This window comes from Aythya ferina, assembly GCF_964211825.1.
Source record: "Aythya ferina genome assembly, chromosome: 2".
Classification (NCBI taxonomy): domain Eukaryota; kingdom Metazoa; phylum Chordata; class Aves; order Anseriformes; family Anatidae; genus Aythya; species Aythya ferina.
Genome location: NC_140297.1, coordinates 132,964,999 through 132,989,032, shown reverse-complemented (window position 1 = coordinate 132,989,032; position 24,034 = coordinate 132,964,999). Strand labels below are relative to the sequence as shown.

At 39.6% G+C, this 24,034-nt stretch overlaps 1 long non-coding RNA gene across 1 annotated transcript in view; it reads left to right on the top strand.

The window, feature by feature from the left end:
* The window catches only part of LOC311431975, a 37,269-nt gene that overhangs the window by 1,315 nt on the left and 11,920 nt on the right, over nt 1-24,034 (top strand). The window contains exons 2-4 of the long non-coding RNA XR_014689747.1: nt 10,565-10,650; nt 17,366-17,585; nt 21,437-21,546. This is a non-coding gene — a long non-coding RNA (uncharacterized lncRNA). The remainder of the gene's footprint in view (nt 1-10,564; nt 10,651-17,365; nt 17,586-21,436; nt 21,547-24,034) is intronic.

The window sequence follows — 24,034 nt, the reverse complement described above, 5'->3', positions numbered from 1 at the left end:
ATCTCCAAGCAATTGGAAGAGAAGAAGGTTATGAGGAGTAGTCAGCATGGATTCACCAAGGGGAAGACATGCTCAACCAACTTCGTTGCCTTCTATGATGGCATCATCAGCTGGATAGATGGGGGAGAGCGGTGGATGTCATCTACCTTGACTTTAGGAAGGCTTTCGATACTGTCTCCCATGACATCCTACTAGGAAAGCCGAGAAAGTGTGGGATAGATGAGTGGATGGTAAGGTGGGTTGAGAACTGGCTGAGTGGCCGAGCTCAGAGGGTGGTGATCGGTGGAGCAGAGTCTGGCTGGAGACCTGTGACTAGCGGTGCTCCCCAGGGGTGAGTGCTGGATCCGGTCTTGTTCAACATCTTCTTCGACGACCTTGATGAGGGAATAGTGTCTGCCCTCAGCAAGTATGCCGATGACACTAAGCTGGGAGGAGTGGCTGACACGCCAGAAGGCTGTGCTGCCATTCAGCGAGACCTGGACCGGCTGGAGAGATGGGCAGGAAGAAACCAAATGAGATTTAATAAGAGCAAGTGTAGAGTCCTGCAGCTGGGAAGGAACAACCTGAAGTATCAGTACAGGCTGGGGTACGACCTGCTGGAGAGGAGCTCTGAGGAGAAGGACCTGGGGGTCCTGGTGTACGACAGGTTGGCCATGAGCCAGCACTGTGCCCTTGTGGCCAAGAGGGCTAATGGGATCTTGGTGTGCATTAAAAGGAGCGTGGCCAGCAGGTCAAGGGAGGTGAACCTCCCCCTCTACTCTGCCCTGGTCAGGCCTCACCTGGAGTACTGTGTCCAGTTCTGGGCTCCCCAGTACAAGAAAGACAGGGATCTCCTGGAAAGAGTCCAGCGGAGGGCCACAAAGATGATATGGGGCCTGGAGCATCTTCCCTATGAAGAAAGGCTGAGAGACCTGGGTCTGTTCAGCCTGGAGAAGAGAAGACTGAGAGGGGATCTCCTCAATGTATATAAATATCTGAGGGGTGGGGGACAGAAGGATGTAGCCAACCTCTTCTTAGTGGTTTGTGGGGATTGGACAAGGGGCAATGGCTGCAAGTTAGAGCACAGGAAGTTCCGCACTGACATGTGAAAGAACTTCTTCACGGTGAGGGTGACAGAGCATTGGAATAGGCTGCCTAGGGAGGTTGTGGAGTCTCCTTCTCTGGAGATATTCAAGGCCTGTCTGGATGCCTACCTGGGCAACCTGCTCTGAGGAACCTGCTTTGGCAGGGGGGTTAGACCAGATGGTCTTTCGAGGTCCCTTTCAACCCCTACAGTTCTGTGATTTTGTGATTCTGTGATATTTTTTGCAGTATTTTCTGTAAAATTTGTCTTTCTTCATATCAAATATTTAGATAATTTATTTTTCACTAGTGTAAACCAGGACAGATTTTTTTTTCCACTCACTCTTAAATTTAAAATAGAAATGCATTTCTTGACAGTTCTTCATTGCACTAGGCATAGAATAAAAGCAGCAAGGGGAAAACAGAAAAGTAAATTTTATATTGTGAATGAGACCAAATAAAATTGATTGTGAAGTCTGATTACTGGAAGTAAACCTGATGTATTAATGTCCCTTTTCTTTAGTCTAGAGAGAAACTGCTATTTTAAAAGTGTAACTCCATGACCCTCATTAAATGAAATATAAACTTGGAAAAGAACTGACAGAAAAATATTCTAATATTTAAAAGTTTTGAGACTGCTTTCTCCCCTGTTTCATCTTTTCTTAACGTTTTCCAAGTCTTCAGTGTCTCCCATGCTTGTAACATGTTAAATCAGCCAATGAAGAGCATCAGGATGCCTTGGTCTGCATGGCTGGATGCCTAAATCACATTTTGTGAGTGAAATTGATCAGTCTCAGTGGTTAGATGCTAAAGGCACACTTCCTGTTAAGAGCTCTCTCTTCTTTTTGAAGATGCAAAGTCACAAATGCTTTTATGTGAATACTTTTAAGAGATGTAAAATCTTAAGTTTTACAACTTAAAGTTTTTGTCAGTTCAAACATTTTTTGTTGCCTCCTCAACATAGGACCCTAGGCCAGGTCAGCTGTGCCTCTGTCCAACCAAGTCTTGCAAACTTCCAAGGATGGAGATTTTGCAGCCTTTCTGGGGAACCTGCACTACCTTTCTAGTGAAAAGAGGCTTGTAAAATTATGAATGGCAGAGACAAAGTGGACAGAAAACATTTTTTCCTCTCTATTTTTAAATGCAATAACTAGCAGATAGAATTTAGTATCAGTTGGCAGCAAAAAAGGAAGGTATTTTTCGTAAAATGAATAGTTAACCTGTGGAATTTCTTGCCACTGGATGTTGTGAACACAGGACTTTTACCAGGATTCAACAACAACAACAAAAAAAAAATCAAGAAAGGTGGGTTATGTGGGTTATAACCCATTGTGGGTTATAAGGAGTAGTATCTCCAGCTGAGTATGTCCCTGTGCTACAGATTCCTAGAGGCTGAGAAAGTACACTGGTAAAATATTCACAATATGCTTGCTCAATATTTTATACTCTTCATATGGCACTGGTCAGTGCTGGAGGTGGGACACTGGTCTAGAGTGTCCTCTGGTGACTTGGTGCAGCAGTTTTATATGCATGCTTTATGTGCTTATGAAAATCATATGCAATAGTCATTCTTTTATTTTTTCCTTTTCCTTTATTTATTTATGTATTTATTTATTTATTTATTTATTTATTCCTGAATTGGAAACAAACATTGGTTTGAACTTCATTATTAATACATTTTGTGGGGGTCCATTTTTATTTCTCTTTCTCTTCCCCCACAGTTCTGACTGCAATTCTGTTCTCATAGCTATGGTATTGAAGTGCCTGTGCAAGTAATTATTGTAGAATCACAGAATCATCTAGATTGGAAGAGACCTTCAAGATCATCTAGTCCATGATATGTGGATGTCTAAATCCTCCACAGAAAGAGCACTTCTGTCATGTTGACACCAACCCAGCTCAAGCTCATAAGTGCAGTGGTGTGGATGGAAAGTCTTGAGCTGGCTTTATTAAAGTCCAGTGGGGATGTGCTAAGTGAAAAAGAGGCAATTTGATATAGGAATTCACTACACTGTCAAATATTTGTCGTATCTTAATTCCTCTCAAACCTCTCCTAAGGAAAATAGAAGATTTTATTTTTATTTTTTTTATTTTTTTTTAGTGAGTATTGCTGCTCACAGTTAGCAAAAGTTTCCCTGCCATGTAGAGACTTTTAGCATACGAGCTCTATTAACTTGGAGTCAAGGCTTCACAATAGCTGGTGACAGCTTTTCCGGAGCTGTGAGAGCCCAGGAAGACACAGCGCTTCTGGTACTGGAAATGACAGTGCTCTTCCTAAGGTCAGAACATCAATTTTTACATCGACTGTAGTACCCTTCAGTACTTTGAAAGTGATTTCTCTTGTGCTATCCGTACAGAGAGAGTGGGAGAGTTATTTCCTTTACTTTTGAATGAAAACTACTAAATAAAAACAGCAAAGCTGATTTCTAAAGGTAGCTTAAAGACATTATTCAAACATTGCATTTTCAATTAACTTAGGCATATGAAGCTGTACTTTTAGAGCTTGCTACACAAAAGATGAATCAGTTTTAGAAAGTCCCACAGCTTTTTTTCTCCCTGTGGCTAGGACTAAAACCCATTGAAGTTCAGAGGGAATCTCTATCTGATGTCAAAGGGTTTTGTATCAAAACTAATTGTGATGTGGAACCCCTGTAGCAACAATGAAATGCCCTTGTAGTCCCCTTTGCAGCATCTGTCACATGTGGTTATTCATGGTTTTTCCCTTGTTTTTGTCAATGTGTGAAACTTAATTTTATGGATTTGGCTTTAAAGTCAGCCAGGAAATGACATGAGTGAATGCCTTCCTGGGCTGGCCAGAGCCATCTAAACACAGCACTAAAAGTGCCTGGAGTAACCTGTGCTGAGCATCACAGCTGAGTCTCCCTGGGGCTCGGGCTGCTGGCCACTGGGCTGACATCCAGCAGGTCCCAGCTCTGGTGCCAGCACTCAGCATCATGTTGTGGCTGGGGGGGCCTCTGTGCCCAGGTGCCTGTCCAGAGGCGGTCTGGCGGGCTCATTTATGTTCAGTTCCTACCCTTTGTTAATGGTTGTTAGGGCCATTTCTTACAACTTCGAGGACTGCAAGTATCGATGGTCAGTTATCCTTTTCCACCTGTTACTCACTCATCAGCCAACAGTCTGAGATGAAATCTTACCCTCTCACCAAATCTGCCTTCATGTGTGCTGTCACCATGCAACAGAGACTTGGCAACAGTGCTTGAAGCTAAACAAATAAACAGGTAACAAATTACTACAAGAATAGTGGCTTTGTTTGAAAAATGCAATTCTGGGCTCTTATAACTACAAAGCAAAGCAAAGCGAAGCAAAGTGAAGTGAAAGGCAAGGAAAGGAAAGGCAAGGAAAGGAAAGGAAAGGAAAGGAAAGGAAAGGAAAGGAAAACTCCAAAGAGCAAAAAAGGCATTATTAAGCTTTGTATTTCAGCTGTGCAAAGCTGAGTGCCTCTTGTAGGAAGTCTGTAGCATAATATATTGCTGTTAATGCTTAAATGCTTAAATATCATTCATATCCACACACCCAGTGCCACTTTTAAAAACTCTCATCTAATAGTTTGGGCTGAAGAGAAGAAAGAAAATACATTCCAGCTTTTTATGCCTCTTGGGCTGAGGCTATAAATCAGTGTCTCTTTGGGGACAAATATGTAATCTCTTATATAATCTCCGATACTAATAAGAAGACAGAACAACCAAAAGCAATCTCTTTCATTATAAAGCTGTGAATACCAGTTTTAGAGAACCTGGTGACTCTTGATAGTAGTATCTAAAGAAAGGCAGAATTCACAGAGAGATGGACTTTCTGTCATGGTCACAAGAGAAAACTGCTTTGGATATTTTTCAGAGATAAATTAGTAGGATGTGGAACTCATATATTTGGAGTCCTGTGCATTTTATACCAATTACTGACTTCCTCAGAAGAAAACATGTTTCTGTACTGCACACATGTACTGTCTTGCAGTGCAAATCCATACTCTACTTCTGTTTAAGATGCCCCCTTCAGAGAGGAATTGGAAGAGAAGTTTCCAAACCTGGAGATACATTAAAGCAGCTGAGAAATGAGAGGTTCATACCCAGTGTGAACTCCGGAGTTCAAAATAAGCACAGGCAGTCTCAGTATGCTGTACCTACTGTGCCCCTCTGAACTGCATATTAGTGAACTATGTTGCACTGTGCCAGCTATTGCAAGGGAAGAAATAATAACTCTGTTCTTAATAACATAGGTTTTTATTTTTTTTTTTTCATGCAGGTGTAAAATTTGAATCTTAGGTTTATTTTCAAGTCTAATTGCATATTACTTTGGTCCATGGTCGAAATGCAAAGCTGCAATAATTCAAGCTAGATAATGTATACATACCTAGTTTTTTAATGGTTTTAGTCTGAAAATCCCTTTTCCTCCTTTGCTTTCTCTATTCGTGATAAATTCCCAAAGTCAGTGGCTCACATATGATACTCTTTGGTATTCTTTAGTGAACACAGAAAGTTCCCAAATAAAGAAAGATTTACCACCGTATGATGCACTATGAAACCTCTTCAGAAGAAACTTCAAATCGAGGTTTGGTTAATTGTTCACTTGTGTCACTGCAATTTAAGCAGCATTCATTTGAACTTGCAGTTGATTTCAGCAAAAGGAAAAGCTGGCCAATGTGGACCGTTACAGACAATGGAGCTCAAAGCTATTTTAATTTCCACGTGGGCTTTCTCCCCAGACCCAGTCAGAGGTTATTCAGCAGTGCAGACAAAATGGTAGTTTTGCCCCAATGTGATGGTTTTGCCTGTTTCTCCTTCACCTCTGTGGATAGCAGAGAGTGAATCCAGGAGTGGCTGCAGGAGGGAAGGTTTCAGAGTGAGTAGGTGACACTAGCAATGTGACAGAGCATGGAGGTGGGCTGGATTCACAGAGCTCCAGGCAGGTCTATGTGCCTCCCCTCCCTAATATGTGTTACCTTCTCCACTAAGCAGGCATCTCTTCCCAGCCCTTGGCAGCATGCTGTTCATTCTTTTGGCAGCAAGGTGAGGGCAGGCCTGGGAGCTGCCCTTCTCTCCCAAAACAGCCCATGCACCCAGCTCTGGCTATAGCAGAGGTTGTGCCTGCAGCAGAGCCCCTGCCCTCCTCAGGCTTTTGAATTTTCTTGGCAGACACCTATTCCATCTACTTCTGTTTGCAATTATAAAGGCTTTCTGCTCTCAAATTGACTATTTCATACCTAAGTGGTTCTAATCTTTTTTTTTTTTTTTTTGCAAGAATAACTGTAATTGCAATGCTTTTCTTGGATTCATCTACAGTATCATTATCCAGAGCAAAAGACTGGATTCAGCAAACATAAATGTTAAAAAGATTGTGGGCTTGAGATGGAATTCATGTGAAAATTTGAAAGTGTTAGAAGCAGGAGATTATTTGATTTTCTTTTCATGCGTTGGCCAGATCCTGATTTTACTTGCAATGACAGACTTAAATATTTCTTTCTTATAACTCAAGCAAGTTTATCCCAGTAGGATGACACCTAGGAAAGATAAATGCATTGTTTTTGATAGAATTGTAATAGTAAAAATAGAAGGTTTGGTAATTTAATCCTCAAACTCCAGAAATAAATGAAAGGCAATTTTATCAATTGCTTACATGGCAGGAAATCAAAGCTATTGTATTTATATCATCACATCAATTAAATCCTGAGAATTTGCTTATGTGTACATACATCATCTTTAATTCTAAGTGTGTTCTAGTAATTTGGGTTAAATCCATCCCACATGAAAGATGATAAAGCTGTGGTCATAATTTAAAAACCCAACGCATGTTAACATGCCATTATTCATAAAAGCTAGATTCAGTCTGGTATCACATAGCTAAACTCATCCATAATATCAAATAGTAATACTAGTTCAAAAATACCTTAAATATTTTAAGTCAGTCTGTGTAGTTGTGGATAAATCTAAAGAAAATATTTAGGTATTTATTAGAATATATAGAAATGATAATGTGAATCTGCCATGCCTAGAAAGCTCTAGGCTTGCTGTTGTCTAAGTTAGATCTCCAGGAGAAACAGTGGTTGTTCTCAGAGACAAAAATTGGTAATTGCTTTGCACAATAGTGTAGTGTTTAAAGATGTCACTATATACTCTGGTGTTTCATGAAGTCTCACACATCATCCAGATTGATGCTGAGTTACACGTAACAGCCTTAATTAATAACTGCAATTAGAAGCATGATTGTATGTTAGAAATTGAATGTACTTTCCTCAATATTTCAAGGTCTTCATTCAGAGCAGTTTTGCTTGGGTTGTTAGCAAGACTGACAGCATTTGTTCAGCTGGTACTCACTTTCTTGATATGTAGTAAATATATTTATATCTTTCTGCCACTTGATGTAAATCCAGAATACTTCACTTCCCATCATGTATGGCTGTGTTGTCACTATGCTCTTAAATCTGTATGACCCATCAAAACAGCAGATGCATTTTACCAGAAAAAATGTGTCTAAACAAGATTGAACGCAGAGTTTGAAAAACGAGTTTGGGATCTTTCATGATGAAACTGCTATGCTGTAAGCAATATAATTGCTGGTCTGAAGGTCAACAAGACTAAGTGCTGGGTCCTGCACTTGGGGGATAACAACCCTGTGCAATGCTACAGGCTGGGTGAAGAGTGGCTGGAAAGCTGCCTGGTGGAGAAGGACCTGGGGATATTAGTCGATAGCCAGCTGAATATGAACCAGTAATATGCTCAAGTAACTAAGAAGGCCAATAGCATCCTGGTTTGTATTAAAAATAGTATAGTCAGCGGGACTTGGGAACTGATCGTCTCTCTGAACTCATCTCTGGTGAGGCCACACGTTGAACACTGTGTTCAGTTTTGTGCCTCACACTACAAGAAGGACATTGAGGTGCTGGAGAATGTCCAGAGAAGGGCAACGAAGATAGTGATGGGCTTAGAGAACAAGTCTTATGAAGAACAGTTGATGGAACTGGGGTTGTTTAGCCTAGAGAAAAGGAGGCTCAGGGGAGACCTTATCATGCTCTAAAACTACTCCAAAGGAGGGTGTGGTGGAGTGGGGTCTCTTAGGATTATGATATTAGGAAAAAGTTCTTCACTGAAGAGGTGAATTTCTTCACTGGGAGTCATTGGAACAGGCTGCCCAGGTAAGTAGTTGGGTCCTCATCCCTGAAGGTATTCAAAAGACATGTAGATGTGGTTCTTAGGGACATGGTTTAGTGGTAGACTTGGCAGTGCTTGGTTAATGATTGGACTTGATGACCTTGGAGCTCTTTTCAATCGAAGTGATTCTATGATTTTTTGGTTGTTGTGGATTAATCCGTCAGGCAGCTCAGGCTCTACACAGCTCACTCTCCCAGGTGGGATAGGGGCAGAAATTGGAGAGGTAATAGTACAAGAACTCATGGGTTGAGACAAGGACAGTTTACTAGGTAAAGCAAAAGCTGTTACACACAAGCAAAGCCAAACAAGGAATTAATTCACTACTTCCCATCAGTAGGCAGGTTTTCAGCCACTTCCAGGAAAGTAGGGCTCATCACACGTAATGGTTTCTGGGAAAGACAAACTCCAAATATTCACCCCTCTCCCTCCACCCCCTTCTTTACCCCCAGCTTTTGGTGCTAAGCATGTCACCACATGGTACAGAATATCTCTTTGTCCAATTGGGGTCAGCTGCCCTGGCTGTGTCTCCTCCCAGCTCCTCATGCACCCCTAGCATCCTTGCTGCCAGCACAGTGTGAGAAGCTGAAAAATCCTTGGCTCTGTGTAAGCACTGCTCTGCAACAGCTAAAACATCGTTGTGTTATTACCACTATTTTAATTGAAAATCCAAACATGGCATTACACAAGCCTCTGTGAAGAAAATTCACTCTATCTTAGCCTAAACCATGATACTGGTCTGTATAAACATTACTTTTTGATTTGAGGAGCTCAGTGGTACAGCTTGGTTGAACAGAGTTTGTACATAACCAAATTTACCCAAACTTATATGAGACCAAGCACTTTAATTTGAAATATTTTATCACCTTAAATTAAAAAAAGAAGAAGGAAAAATCCCTGTCTGGATACACACATAGAAGCTCATATTCACCTTACTGGTCAGTTTATATGATGTTTCTTCTGACTAATGTGGCCTTTTCAGTATTCTTTTGGAAAAAATAAAAAGATTGGAAGTTCATATTTTATTGCTTTAGCTTGAATTCCCATGTTTGAAAAGATTGATAACATAAGGCAAACAGCCAGTGCTACACTGCAATATAGAATGGCCTTTTCCTTTGCCAAAATGCTGATTAAATGAGTTCTGACTTATATTGTTTTTTACATCAGTGCCCTTTCACATACACACACAAAAAAAAAAAAGAAAAAGAGATAATTAACCTCAATGAAGCATGACTTAAAAAAGGAACCAGATTTTTATAGGTTCCTGACTGAAATATTCTATTCTCCTTAAAATCCTTTTTGCCGCTTCTGTATGTTGTACTGTACACCCAAAGGTTCAGGCTGGAGGTTAGATTTAGAGAGATGTTTCTTTCAGAGACAAAGCAGGCAACTGGGGAAATATCTTACCCAGAACCTCCAGATCTATACTTAAAAAGCAAGTGCTTTAAGTACCTGCAGTTAACCTTTCTTGCATTGTTAGCCTATATGTATGAGCACACTACAGATGTACTGAAATTATGTCACCATAATCAATTTTTTACAAATCTGGGAGATGCTGGAATTTACCTGGAAATCCAATTTACAAATTATCCTTTAAGATATATTTAAAGTGAAAAATCTGCACCTGAATCCCACCAAATGTTAGGGCATTACAATTTGAACATGAGTTTTGTGGCTTAGATCCAATAACCAATATTTATGGTTGGCTGATGAAAGCACCAGCTGTGAACAATCAGATCTGAATAAGAAATATCTTGTTTCTTTATTCTGTTGCTGGGGAAGAAGCAGCTTAGTGCAGTCACTTTTGCAGCTGGCCTTTTGTCAGTGTGTTTTAAATGAGATGGTTGTGGGAAATTTATGAATCAATCAGTTTTTAGTGTTGGCTCTTGCAGGAAAAAGACATCCAGTTAAGAATATATTCCTGTAAAAAAGGAAAAAAAAAAAAAAAGAAAAAAAAAAGCATTAGTCAGTCTTCAATCTGCTTGAAAGGGTAACAACAAAATTAACTAGAGACAGATTGACGATTTGGGGTATATCAAAGTGATAGAAGAGATTAGGGCTATTGATATCACGAACATTAGCACAATTATGATCACGTTGAAGTTTGCAGTTCAACAAATCATCAACGTTTGTAGCTAGATGTGAGGGTGTGTCCAACATTTGGAAAGAAACTAATATACCTTCTTGTTGGGACCACCAAGTGTAAACAGTCAACTAAGTTTTGATGCAAAAGACAAGGCTGCCTCTATGTATATTGCAAATAGAAAATTAAAATATTGTCAGGAGGTTCTGGGTGAAGTTCATAAAAAGGATGACTATGCTTTTTGCTTTTGTAACAACAGACTGGGAAATTTTCTTGTGTTACATGGGGATTCCATGAACACATTCAACAAAGCGAAACAATGGACCTACCAAGGATCAAAGAGAAGTAAGTGTATCAAGAAAAATACAGATCAGTGCTCTTGTTCTCTTCTTTCTCTCTCTCCTTTTTTTTTTTTTTTTTTTTTTTTTTTTTTTAAATCTCCTTAATCTCCTTTTACAATCTGGGCAATATGGAGTGCTTTTCCTGGGTATCCGTGGAACATATTTTGTAGAAAATAAATTCAGATTTAACATGATGATTTTAGATTTTGTCCAAAGTGTCATGATTTGTAAATATTCCCTCTGTCTTTATTAATTACAACATGTGGCTTTTCAGTATTTAAAATATTCTATTTCGTAATGGTATTATCCCAGTCTTTGAACATTTGTAAATAACGTTTGTAGAGTGCCTGCAGTTTCTTGTGTGATGTTGTGTAGTGAAAGAGTGTTTCACTTGAAGTCACAAGTTCCATACTCTTTGTAAGAACATGCTGAAGCAGTAAAATGTTCCCAGTAGCTGTTAGCCAAATTTATTGTACAGGATTTCATTGTTTCTCTATCTGTTGGTCCCTGCTCTGGTCAGCCTGCCAACACAACTCCCATTACCTTGTATACCATCAATCTAGGGTTAAGGGTGACCTTTCTATGGCTTTTGAACACCACTGCAACATCAAGAATTAACTTAAATAGTGCTACTCCTTTTAGCTCCTAGTTACTCTTTTTAGCTCCTCTTATAGTGTTACTGTGTTTGAAGAGGAGCTGATTGTATTACTTCAGGAGCCTAAGGACGTCTAAACAAACTTCAGAAGTAGATACACATACATACACATACATTACACATCCACATACTGAAAGCCCCTTGGTTCTCTTTTCCTAACTTGTGTGGTAAAAGCTTGACTTGTGTTGGATATCTCTGAACACTCAAAAATAGTGTTGTAATGCAATCTGCATTCACCTCTCCCAAGGAAGGTAGATCTCTTTGTGACACTTGTTATCTAAAGTGAGCTTTGAGCTCCTCAAGCAGGAGATCAAATCTACCTTAAATAGATTTGGGAGAGAACTTGGTCTTTCATGGTTAAGTTATTGAGAAGTATGATCAACATCTGTTACTGCAGATGTTGATGAAAAAAAAAAAAAAAGCAAAAAGTTCTTATTGTTGCCTATGGGTTTTGTTTGACTTGTCTTTAAACCAACAGCAAAGTTTTAACCAGTCACAATATACTATGACAGATATTATATAGTTTTCATCTTTTAAATTGGTCTTGTTCTTGCAGTGAAGTTTCAAAATCAAGCCACATCTCTAAACATAGTGACATTACTAATCAGTAGATATTGCAATAAACAAGCTCTTGACAAATACTAAGCATGAGCATATTTTCACAGGTTTAAATAGTCACAAACTGTCAAGTTAAAAAAAAAAAAAAAAAAGCTGTGATCATCTAATCTGACTTGGTTAACAGGAATGACAATCTGGACAATTATTTTGGAAAAAAATCATTCAAAGTATGAGTTACTGTTGAAACTAGGGGAATGATTATGTCACTGCTATAAAAACTGCTTCTCAAGAATCACATTTTACTGCTGCGTTTTCCACTTGTGCAGCCAGAATTTCTTTCAGGTCTTATTCCAATTTAATGAGCAAAGGTGGTGACAGAAACAGCTTAGGACAATGAACCAACTGTCCTGTTAGAACAAGAGGCCTGTTAGCCACTTTCTGGAGTAAGCTACAGAATGTTCAGGGCAAAATTAGCAGACACTGAACAATGAAACCAGGAGAAGTGAAGCATCCAGATCAAGATTTTAAAGTAGGGGGAGCCAGATATAGCTGTTGCAGTAGTCAATATCAGAGGAGGCAAACTACAAACTGTTTTGTCTACTTAAATCCTCATATTCTAGAGAAAGAATGCTATTTTCTACGTTTGCATTCAGAGTTATGGTAGTATGCTATCACTGAATTTGAGAAATGATTATTGGGCTTGCAGGAAATGCAGTTCCAAGTCTCAGAGCAATTCTAAACTCCACCAAACATGATGAGACAGCTTGTCTCTGTTCGGGGGATTCACTTGCTGAATTTCTTTGTGGAACCCTAAGAAGCATCCAGACAATAAGAGTCTGGCCAGACTCCAGCAGAGCATAATGTCAGAGGACAGGTCCCTCAAACAATGCTCAAAAAGAAGCTCCTGAATGAGCTGTTAATGATCAACTGAATGTCAGGAACTGTCTTACTACTTTGTTTTGTGCAACAGCCAACTTGAATTTTAACAGCTCAGTAAAATAGATGTTGATTTCTTAAACACTGTGAGACGTTCTGTTTTGGAGTAGAAAAATTAGGAGTAAGCATACATAAACTTCTCTAATGATATAAGACAAACTGTAACACCTAAATTAAAGGGAAACTAAACTTAAAGGGGAAGAATCTTATATTAAAAAAAACAAAAACAAAAACAAAAACAAACAAGCAAACAAAAAAACACAAATGAACAAAAAAACAAAGCAAAAGAACAACACAGCAATGGAATAACAGATCTTTAGTGAAATGGTATGGAACCTATGGAATAAAACAGGAGAAGGAAGCTCTTGAAATTATGTGGACAAAAATGTAGGTCCAGAAATGTTTAGTTGTATTAAGAGAGGGTGTTGTGTTGACAGAAAAACAGATCTTTTATGGTTCTTAAAAGGGCACCAGGATGAAGCAATGTTATATTGGCTTGATTATTCTTTTCAGCCAAACTTGAAAGGTCATTAAACTTCTAGGATTAGTTACACAAGGTTTAGTGTTTATGAAGCAGAAAAATCAGTCAATACAGAAACAAAACACAGGAATCAAAATAAACCTTTATCAGATCCATTCATTTCTCTGAACCTAGACCAGTATGTTCCTGAATAGATATTAAATCCTTAGTTTTGTTAGAAAAAGATCTGTGTTCTCATGTTCCACAAAATCTATTCAACCCACAAGTACAGAATTTCTCTCCTTACTACACATAAACTCCTTTGTTAAAATACTAATTAAACACTTAACCTTGGTAATCTTTAATCAAGGAAATGAACAGAACTTTTAAACTCATATTCAAGTCTTATACTGTAATGTTAACAACAATAATTCCTTATGTTTATGAGGGTTTTAATATAGCATCCAGCTGCTCTACTAACATTTGTGCAGTACTGCCTGGTTATTTACATTTTTTATTATGCATGATATGTGACAGTATAGATGACCAAAATAGTTCGCCTAAAATATTCAAATAATTTAATAAATTTGAGATAAACATCTAACATTTTCCATCACTTTACTGGAATTTACTTTGTTCTGCTCATGTCAAGTTTCCATTTCTTGGGAATTCATTGTGAGTTCAGCTGTTTGAACTCTTTTCTAGTTTATTGTCCTTCTCGTCAATGACTATAATCAGATAAAATACTGGCAGGATTCTCTAGGTGGCATGCAACTAGTATATACAACTGTCTACGGGTGGTATTTATTTCATCTAAGTTTTACATGGCAAATATTACTGGGCTGTTAGGAGGTATATCGGTGGGCCATTTCTGCAATATCTTGTGAGGGATAAGCACCTCCAGAAGAGGTGCCCAAGCAGAGACACCTCAAGCAAACGACTGAAACCTGTGGGATAAATCAAGGTCTGTTTTGGAGGGGGTCTACGTGTTGGACTGAGATTGGACACCTACCTTGTGGATGCTCTTTATATTTGACACGAAGGGTCTGATATGGGTGAGCAGGCAGAGCAAGGCAGCCATGGCAGGCCAGCAATAGATATTTAGCGAGCTTCTCTTGAGAACTGGCCAAAACAGTGCTTAATTTTTATGACTATAAACAGTAGGTTCCTGTAGGATGTATCCATAACAGTGTCACACGTTTCAACTCTCTTCTCCGTGTCTTTGTTAACATTCTGTCTCAGGAAGCATCTGTTTTAACTTTGGGGCCATGACTTTATATACCTGGGGATGGTTTGCATCAACACAGAAGCAGCAGTGGCTATGAGCAAAATACACTAAATAATTATTGGATTTTTTTTGCTGATAATTTATAGACAGAAAAATCCCTTTAAGCAATGTTCTACGCTAAAAGGCAAATCCAGGCATGTATCCAGGAATATAGTTTTCTTCTACAGATAAATGTCACAGCTGTCAATTATAATTTTGCACTGAAGAAACGGTCTTCAAGATGTGTCATATATTCTTAGTGACTGAGTTTTTGCTAACATGCTATTCTGAGTGTGTGAATGAAGAAGGAGCAGAACTGAGGAGTAATACCTTTAATTAAGTCAATAAAGTAGCAAACAAGCTTTTGGATATGAAAACCACCCTTCAGCCTTTGTCCTTCTGATGTATTTCTTATAAGAGTACATAAGAGTACATAATTATATCTTTCTGCTGAAAGGTGAATGAAGCATTTTCATTGACTGCTGAATTTAATTTAGTATAATAAAATGCACTTTATTTTCTAAAATTTACTTTGAGAGAGAATTATTTCTTAGCCATCATTATTTCTAAATTTTGAAGTGGAGGAACAAACAGGAAACTTTTGGCAGAAAATTGAATTGTTAACAACCTTAATAAGCTTGGGTTATGAGTTTGTTTGTTTTTTAAGTTTCTCTTGTAAATTATTTTTGATTTTAGACACTTTATACTAGAACTCCTCACTCAGATTCAGTCTCCTGAAATATTACACTCATTATTCATTATAATATAATGGTATATGAATATATGATATACGAATATAATATTATATTTATATTCATTATAGAGCCTGTGTTTAATGAAATTCTCTTGCTCTTTTAAATTTAAAATTCATTATTTTCAACTGTTGCTCAAAACTGCAAAAAATGTCTGCCAAAATTTTCCAGTTAAATAATTACTTCTTGTTTTGCATTATCAGATTAGCTGCACAGAATGACTTCCATTAATTCATGAAATATTCACTGAAGTCCATCTATGAGATAGGTTAATGAATATGCTATGACAATGTACAATATATGACAATATTTTGTCTGTCAGTTTTCTTTTCCTGATACCACAAGAACTCTGGAATCTGGTAACAGGTTTTGCATTTTAAGTAGTTTGCCAAATCTGATTTATATTTACCTTCTCCAGCTCTGAAAAATCTAACATTGTTCCAAATGCCCATATGTTACTAATGAACACAAAGGAAAAAAATTATTTATGATCTCTGACTAATGCTATTTTACAGCTTTCACAAATTCTGTATGTTATGTCATTTTAGTGCATGGAACTTAAAAAAAAAAAAAAAAAAGATTTTTTTTAATTATTTTTAAAATAAACGGAAAATCTCCCAGTGATGGCAGGTTTTGTATTTAGTAGTTATATTTTGTCATGAGCTCAGTTTGCAAAAGCATCATGCAGCTTTTGTTTCTAATCCAGTTCTGGGTTCAGTATTCTTGCATGCCAAGTTTAGTCCTCTGGGCATCCTTGCTCTCAGTGTTAAATGTCCTCTCCAGGATTTTAGCTTTAATTGTTCTTTGGTAAAAGACTTCAAATCTACACCTTTGCACTTTTACATGCCTCAATTCCTCCTGAAACTTGGTTTGATCATTGCTGCTCAAGAGCTCAAGCCAAGAACTGACATTTTCTTTCCAGAGTACTGAATAAAATAAAATAAAAAAAAGAGAGAATCAGAAACAGCCTCCATCCCCTCCCCCCCCCCCCCAAAAAAAAAAAAAATAATCCAACAAAAAAACCACCAACATTTGGCTTTATAAAGAAAAGGAAACTCTTCATAAGAAAGATCATGGGATTCTTTAGACAGTCTGGAATAAATAAAAAAACATTTTCCATCACTGATACCCTCTCACTTTTGCTGCTGTGGAAAGTAGGAGTTTATCACGGTGAAAATTCATATGCTGTTCCAAAAGAGTCGTGCCACAGAATGATTATAAGGGAAAACATAAATAAGATAGTTGCACTACAAGTTAACTCTGAAAAAAAGTTGGAAAAATATATGCTAAAATTTTCAGAATTCTAAGATCATTATGGCATATTTAGTTATTTGTCTTATTCAATTATTTAGGCACTGTTTACTTTCTTAATGAACTAGCTTCAATTAAGGTCACCAGGGAGGGTGATTCTCTGTTGGTTCTCATTTCCCAAATAATTCCTCTACTTTTAAATAGTCCAGTATGTGTTTTACTTTCCTGTGAATTACGAATGAAAAATAAGTATATCTAAATAATTATAATATTATGGCTCCATTATGTAGGTTTACATAAAGATTCAATATTCAAGATAATGGCTACAGAAGGCTTTCCTTTTAATACTATCGATGCATGTGTTTATAATACCAGGAATTAAAAATAACAATGATCAATCCTTGATTCCTGACTCTTCTCCTTAGTTCCCTATTCTGCAAGGAGACAGAGATGTCCACCTATCTCCACTAATCCCTCAGAGCATTGGGAAGGAATTCTTAAACTCTTCCACTCTCTTCTTCTAGCAACAATAATTTTGAAAATGTGTTGATTTTGATCAGGGACCAGATGCTGACAACTTTCTCTCACAATAACATCTTACTCCATGAGTATCTGTTTATTTCCTTGCTATCCCTTGTGGAATAAGGTGCTAGTCAGTTAAAATAACCACATCGTATGGTAATCAACAATGTTATGCCAAGAGATCTTTGGGAATTGTGTTTGTATTCACCATTGTGAAAATAGTGGTGGAGGGAAAGATCTGTTATTCGTTTGAATTGAACTGTGCATTTCATTAAGCATTTCCTTTTTGACATTCTTCGGCTGTGTCCTGGTTGGCAGATCCTAAGGGAGTCTGGAGGACCTATATACAAGTGCATGTATTGTCCCAAACCTTCACAGATGGTCATGAAGGTGATTGAAGTGCTGGGAGACATGAAATGAGGAAAGACACAAGGAGTTAAGTTTTTTCACCCTGAAGAAGAGAAGGCTTAGCTGGAATCACATCACAGTTTTCCACTACATAAAGGATGCCTACAAAGGAGATAACAAGGGGCAACAGGTACAAGTTGAGAGAGGTTTCATCTTGATATAAGAAATAAATTTTCTACAGTGAGACCAATCAGTGGAACAATTTCCTCAGGCATGTGTTAGAGTTCCCATGACTGGATGTTTTTCAAGATGAGTTCTATATCATGTCATCTCACCACTCTTTTCAAAAAAATGTTGGACCAGATGATCTTTCAAGGTCCCTTTCAATCTTGGCTGTTCTGTGATTCTATGAATCCTGAATTGGTATCAAGGACAGACCTTGAATGAGCATCAGAACACTTGCTATCCCATGCCAAAGACAAGAAGCCTCAATCATGCAATAGATTCATAGTTTCATTGGGTTGAAAGGGACCTTAATGACCATCTAGTTCCAAGCCCCCTGCTGTAGGCAGGGACAACACCCACCAGATCAGGTTGTCCAGAGCATTGTCCAACCTGCTCTTGAACACCTCCAGGGATGGGCCATCCACAGCTTCTCTGGGCAACTTGTTCCAGTGTGTCCCCACCCTATGAAGGAAGAATTTCCTCCCAACATCTAATCTAAATCTCCCCTCTTTTAGTTTAAGACTATTCCCCTTGTTCTATAATTATCTGCCAGAGTAAAAAGTTGCTCTCCATCTTTTCTATAAGCCCCCTTTAAGTATTGCAAAGATGCAATAATATCTCCTGGCAGCCTTCTCTTCTTGAGGCTGAACATCCCAGCTCTCTGTCTTCCTTCAGAGGAGAGGTGCTTCAGCCCTCTCATCATCTTCATGGCCCTACTCTGGACCTGTTCTATCAGGTCCACATCCTTCTTGTGCTGGGGGCTCCAGACCTGGATGCAGAACTCCAAGTGGGGTCTCACAAGGGCAGAGTAGAGGGGGACAATCACCTCCCTCAACCTTCTTGCCACTCCTCTGTTGATGCAGCCCAGGATGCAGTTGGCCTTCTGTTTCAGATGTGCACTGCTGGCTCATGTCAAACTTGCTGTCCACCAGAATCCCCAAGTCATTTTCTGCAAGGTTGCTCTCAATGAATTCTTCTCCCAGTCTGTACTCATGCCTGGGATTGCCCCAACCCAGGTGCATTTAGACTTGTTGAACCTCATTAGGTTCATGTGGGCCCACTTATCAAGCTTGTTCAGGTCCCTTTGGATGGCATCCCTTCCTCCTGTTGTATCAACTGCACTGCTAATCTTGGTATCATCTGCAAACTTGCTGAGGGTGCACTCAATCCCACTGTCTATGTCATTGACAAAGATATTAAACAGCACTGGTCCCCAGAAAGATCCCTGAGGGATATCGCCTGTCACAGGCCTCCACCTGGACACAATGCTATTGACCATGATTGCCTGGGTGTCATGGCTTGAATTCAAGCCAATTCTTTATCCACTGAATGTTCTACCCTTCAAATCCATCTCTCTCAAATTTGCTTTCCCCCATTCCATCATTTATCAGCAGTCCTGGCTATCGGGGGAGGTCCCAGTTGACTGGCGGCTAGCAAACGTGACGCCCATCTACAAGAAGGGCCGGAGGGCAGACCCGGGAAACTACAGGCCTGTCAGTTTGACCTCAGTACCAGGGAAGCTCATGGAGCAGATCCTCTTGACAGTCATCACGCAGCACTTGCAGGGCAAGCAGGTGATCAGGCCCAGTCAGCATGGGTTTATGAAAGGCAGGTCCTGCTTGACGAACCTGATCTCCTTCTATGACAAAGTGACGCGCTGGGTGGATGAGGGAAAGGCTGTGGATGTGGTCTACCTTGACTTCAGCAAGGCTTTTGACACCGTTTCCCACAGCATTCTCCTCAAGAAACTGGCTGCTCTTGGCTTGGACTGGCGCACGCTTCGTTGGGTTAGAAACTGGCTGGATAGCCGGGCCCAAAGAGTTGTGGTGAATGGAGCCAAGTCCAGTTGGAGGCCAGTCACTAGTGGCGTCCCCCAGGGCTCGGTGCTGGGGCCAGTCCTCTTTAATATCTTCATCGATGATCTGGACGAGGGCATTGAGTGCACCCTCAGTAAGTTTGCAGATGACACCAAGCTATGTGCGTGTGTCGATCTGCTTGAGGGTAGGAAAGCTCTGCAGGAGGATCTGGATAGGCTGCACCGATGGGCTGAGGTCAACAGTATGAAGTTCAACAAGGCCAAGTGCTGGGTCCTGCACCTGCGGCGCAATAACCCCAAGCAGAGCTACAGGCTGGGAGATGAGTGGTTGGAGAGCTGCCAGGCAGAGAAGGACCTGGGAGTGATGGTGGATAGTTGGCTGCATATGAGCCAGCAGTGTGTTCAGGTGGCCAAGAAGGCCAACGGCATCCTGGCTTGTATCAGAAACAGTGTGACCAGCAGGGCTACGGAGGTGATTGTCCCCCTGTACTCGGCGCTGGTGAGGCCACACCTCGAGTACTGTGTTCAGTTTTGGGCCCTTCGCTACAAGAAGGACATCGAGGTGCTTGAGCGAGTCCAGAGAAGGGCGACGAAGCTGGTGAGGGGCCTGGAGAACAAGTCCTACGAGGAGCGGCTGAGGGAGCTGGGCTTGTTCAGCCTGGAGAAGAGGAGGCTCAGGGGCGACCTTATCGCTCTTTTTAGGTACCTCAAGGGAGGCTGTAGCGAGGTGGGGGTTGGCCTGTTCTCCCACGTGCCTGGTGACAGGATGAGGGGGAATGGGTTTAAGTTGAGCCAGGGGAGTTTTAGGCTAGATGTTAGGAAGAACTTCTTCACTGAAAGGGTTGTGAGGCACTGGAACAGGCTGCCCAGGGAAGTGGTGGAGTCACCATCCTTGGAAGTCTTCAAAAGACGTTTAGATGTAGAGCTTAGGGATATGGTTTAGTGGAGGGCTGTTAGCGTTAGGTTGGAGGTTGGACTCGATGACCTTGAGGTCTCTTCCAACCTAGAAAATTCTGTGATGCTGTGATTCTGTGATTGTTCAGCCTGGAGAAGAGGAGGCTCAGGGGCAGCCTTATCGCTCTCTATAGGTACCTCAAGGGAGGCTGTAGCGAGGTGGGGGTTGGTTTGTTCTCCCACGTGCCTGGTGACAGGACGAGGGGGAATGGGCTTAAGTTGTGCCAGGGGAGTTTTAGGTTAGATGTTAGGAAGAACTTCTTTACCGAAAGGGTTGTTAGGCATTGGAACAGGCTGCCCAGGGAAGTGGTGGAGTCACCATCCCTGGAAGTCTTTAAAAGACGTTTAGATGTAGAGCTTAGGGATATGGTTTATTGGGGACTGTTAGCGTTAGGTCAGAGGTTGGACTCGATGATCTTGAGGTCTCTTCCAACCTAGAAATTCTGTCATTCTGTGATAAGCTGAGGTATTATAGTTTTCACAAAATGGCTGGGATGGACTGACCTATTTAGGAGAAATGATAGAGTTCTTATGGGTACAAGGCAAGACTTGTAAAATTATCTAATTACAATAACTCTTTGGCATTCAAATTCTGATAAAAAAATTTATCAGGATTCATCTCTAATGTTAGCGACATTAGCGAGATGTTAGAGACACATCTCCAATGTGTCTCTAATTCACTAGCTTATCCCTTTGGATACAGGAGGATCCTTCACCTGGAAGAATAGTCTTTCATGTATGAAGAGTGCATACAGTTCATAATTTACTGTGGCATAAGCAGTTTTATCAGCTTTTAGGCTCCAAAGCCTACAGAATACTGAGTAATTTCTCAAGTCGTTTAGCAGCAAACAGCATATATGATTTTATAGTAAAGGGATCAACTTGTTTTCTCTTAACTTTGTATGTATTCTTACTGGGATTTAGTATTTAATTGTTAAAAGCTTTGATAATCTGATTTAATCATCTAAACTTATTGATAAACTATATGATAATTTTACCCAAAGAAACCTCATGTCTGTTTTTTTTTTTTTTTTTTTTTTGCTGAGGCATTACGTTCATTACCTTTAAGAAGAAAAGCCTTCTCCAGACTGCTTTAGCTACTGCTGAGTGAGAGAGGAATACAGAAATGTCAGTGTTTACTTTTATTTTACAAAAGGTATGTTAACACAAAATATTTGTCTGCTGTCAGTAGTTTGTGTTTCATGAGATTGTTTTATTGTATTTGAATTTTAATAACATAAGTGTTTGTTTGAACAACAGTTTCAAAAGTCTTTATCAAAATACTTCTGACAAATACCACTTTACACAGAACCAAATTATAGAGAAGAGAATGACAATTAAACAGAATCACTTAACAGCAGATAGGCACTTTTGACTCTAATTCCTGAAATGAAGCTTTGTTGACAAAAATGCTTGCAAGCACCAGGAAACATACCTCACTATGTTTTTCACCAGAAAAGACAGTTAGTTGTTTTAGAGATTGTGCTTTTAGAGTCTCCATCCAACAACATTGTTTAATCAGTATAGTTACAACTGAATGTTTCAGTATCTTTAATATAAAATACTGAAACAAGACTTATGTCAGCTTAATGCAGCTATTTTTATGCTATTGCTTTCACTCATAAAGTGTCACAAAGACTTAAGGTTTTATTGAAACTGTTATTTAATGGTTGATGTAAAACCCGTCTTCAGAGAAAAAGAATCTTTTCTCTCCTTGGCTCTCTTATCTCTCCCCTCATTCCTCTCTCCTGTCCTTACTTTTGCTCATTTTTTCTTACTTTTTTTCCACCCCCCCCCCTCCCCCCAAGGCCTTCCTCTAGCCATCAAGATTATACATCAGCACTTGAAACCATTGACCAGAGCACACATCAAAAATCTCAAAATAACTTCAAAGAGAAAACAAATGCAGTGTCCATAATGCTTTTTTTTTTTTTTTTTTTTTTTTTGAGTGTTAAGCAGGAGTCCCGCTTATGAATATTTAAGATTGAACTCTTCTTGCATCCCATACTACTTTTCCTCTCTTCACATGCCCATTAAAATGCAAACTGCTCAAAACTGCTCAAATATGTCTTCCACCTCTCTGCTCTTGTGTCTTACTGTGTCTTGTGCAATCCCATGTAACATGGACAGAAACTTGGGACCTTACTTAGTTCATACTGAGAGACCATGAATTAAGGCTCATCAAAAGCATCCCATCTTCTACTGCATGCTGTGCTTCACCCAAGGAGAAGAGAATTCCAGAACAGATGTGTAAAAGGGGTGAGACACATTGCTTAGTCTTCTCATGGATATTAGTTTGGTTAGGACAAACCTTATACAGAACAGAATCTAGTTTTCTATTTTTCATGCTGAGGTCTCTGCACAATTTCTCAAGTAGGCGTCCACAGTTTATATGAGGCTCATGACAAACCCCAATTGGAGCAGAGCTCACAGAACGCTTGGCTGGGAATCTGAGCTACTTCCTCCACGTGTCAGTCTTGGCTGAGAAAAGCTCTGTCCTTTTTGTCTATTCCCAGAGCCAACACTCAACAACAGCTGCTGTAATGCACATTGTGGCATCAACATAATCAAATATTTCACTGTCTGCCAGCCGCTGTAGAGGTCTCTAGCTTGGAGACCTCAATGGAATTGAGCAACTGTGAAATGAGACCAGGTTGGAGGTGAAGCTCACAGCCAGCATGTTGGCTACTTGCCTGTGCTGGTGAGATCCCAGGCATCATCCACCCCTACTCCCCACACCCCAGGGACCGTGCTTGTATCAGAAACAGGAGGCAAACATGGATGCCCAAGGAAAAACATGCATAAAACTGAGAGATAGTAGGTTTTACGAGTCAGTAAAAAGAATGAGGAATTTTGTAAAAGTTATTGTTTAGCAGTGAAATTACTTTGTGTGTGTCAAATGGCTGCTCAGTGGGCCAGAGGTCTTGGTCTGTTGGCTTCAGTACCTTTTGGAATAAGCCTTTGGCCATTTCTAATGCTAGCTAGAATGCATTTCTGATGCTAACTCTGAACATTTGCTTGTTCAGAGCTGTGACACAGAACCAGACATCTATACCAGTGCAAGAGCAAACTGCAGGATCAGTTTCAAAGTTACTCGTCAAAGTTAAAGTAATGTTATAGGACATTTGAGTCAGTAATAAAGTAATCCTTTTGTCTGTAAAGGTGATGTGACGTGCATTTGTATGATTTGAGTAGTTCATTTTTTTTTATCACTCTATGGATCATTAAGATGTGATGATGAAAATGAAAATAGTCAGAGCTGATCTTTTAAAAAGGATTCCACTGGTCTAGATTTCTTACTGACCCTCATGCTAACTCATTTTTAAAGGACTACCTGTAGATATGAGAAACAAAGCACACTAAGCTAAGAACTATGACAGCTTAACTACATTTAACTTGATGATGTAGCACACTCATCTTGAGGGAAAAATGAATCTGCCAAATTGCAAGTGTTTCATCCATATTCAGAACTTGAAAACATTTTACAACCTGTTTTTAAACTGTGTTTCAATATAATGTTTCCTACTATACTTAAACCAGAAACAGCCTTGGCAAAAATGTAACGAAAACATCTAACACTGACATCTTGAAATGACAATTCAAACAATTTCAGTTAATGCTGGGGGCATTGCAGTCTTAGGCCA